Here is a 1,941-nt window from a genome sequence, read left to right on the forward strand (position 1 = left end):
AAGGCAGCTAGTTATTTACAAGAGTACTCCCAAAAGAATGTCCCCTGATTTTTCAACAGAAACTTTGCAGGCCAGAAGGAACTGGCAACAAATATTCAAAGTGATAAAAAAAAATAAGAACCTACAAACAAGAGTGCTCTATCCACCAAGGCTATCAATTAAAATGAAAGGTGAAATAAAGAGATTCCCAGACAGGAAAAAGCTAAATGAGTTCATCACCAAGAAGTTAGTATTATAAGAAATGTTATAGGAACTTCTGTAAAAAGAAGGGGGAAAACATATAAATATGAATAATAAAATGGCAATAACTACTTTAAATGTAATCGCTTTCAACGTAAATAGGTTAAATGCTCTAACCTATAGAGTAGCTGAATGGATAAGAAAACAAAATCCACGCACATGTTGTCTACATAGACCTACTTCAGATCAAATAAACACTCAGAATGAAAGTAAAAGAATGGAAAAAGATATTTCATACAAATGGAAATAAAAAAAAATAGCTGGAGTAGCAATACTTCTTTCAGACAAAAAGACTTTAAAACAAAGCCTATAATAAGAGAAAATGAAGACCATTTTATGCCAACAAACTGGATAACCTAGAAGAAATGGATAAATTCCTAGAAATACACAAGCTTCCAAGACTGCACCAGGAAGAAACAGAATGTGAAGAAACCAATAATAAACAAAATCAGATTCGTAATCAGAAAACTCCCAAAAAACAAAAATCCTGGACCAGAAGTCTTCACAGTTGAATTTTACCAAACATTCAAAGAAAAATGAATATCTATCATTTTTAAAGAATTCCAAAAAAGTGAAGAGCAAGGAAAGCTCCCAAACTCATTTTATGAGGCCAGCATTACTCTGATACAACAACCAGAAAAACACTATAAAATAAAAGAGAAAATTATAGGTCAATATTTCTGATGAACATAAATGCAAAAATCCTCAACAAAATATTAGCAAACCAAATTCAGCAATACATTAAAAAGATCATGTACCATGATCAAGTGAGATTTATTTCTGAGGTGGAAGTTTGGTTCAAAATCTGCAAAATAATTAATGTAATACACTATGTAAACAAAACGAAGGATAAAAATCACATGATTATATCAATAGATTAAAAAAAACATTTGACAAAATCCAACATCTTTTGAGAAAAATTCTCAGCAAAGTGGGAATAGCAGAAACACACCTCAATGTAATAAAGTCTATATATGACAAAGCCATGGCTAACATCATATTCAATAGAGAAAGGCTAAAAGCATTTTCCTTTATATCAAGAACAAGACAATGATGTCCACTTTCCCCACTTCTGTTCAATATAGTATTGGAATTCTTAGCTACAGCAATCAGACGAGAAAGAAAAAATAAAAGACATCCAAATTGGAAAGGAAAAAGTAAAACTGTCATTATTTTCAGATGACATGATACTATATATAGAGAACCTTAAAGCTTCTCTATAGAACAGATCAATAAATTCACTAAAGTAGCAGGATACAAAAGTAATATTCAGAAGTCAGTTTCATCTTTGTATACCAATGATGAACTACAGGAAGGAGAAATTTAAAAAATAATTCCATTTACAATTGCATCAAAAACACTAAAATACCTAGGAATCAAATTAACCAAGGAGGTAAAAGACCTGTTCTCGGAAAATTATTAGCCATTAAAAATGAAATTGAAGAAGACACAAGTAAATAGTATCATATATTGTGCTCATAGGTAGGAAGAATCAATATCATTAAAATGGCCATACGACCTAAATCAATCTATAGATTCAATGCAGTCACTATCAAAATACCAATGACATTTTTCAGAGAATTAGAACAAATAATCTCCAAATTTATATGGAACCATAAAAGGTCTCGAATAGCCACAGCAATCACGAGGAGGAAGAACAAAGTAGGAGGTGTCACAGTACCTGATACAAAACTATATTAC

This window comes from Pteropus vampyrus, unplaced genomic scaffold (genome assembly GCF_000151845.1).
Source record: "Pteropus vampyrus isolate Shadow unplaced genomic scaffold, Pvam_2.0 Scaffold64, whole genome shotgun sequence".
Lineage (NCBI taxonomy): Eukaryota > Metazoa > Chordata > Mammalia > Chiroptera > Pteropodidae > Pteropus > Pteropus vampyrus.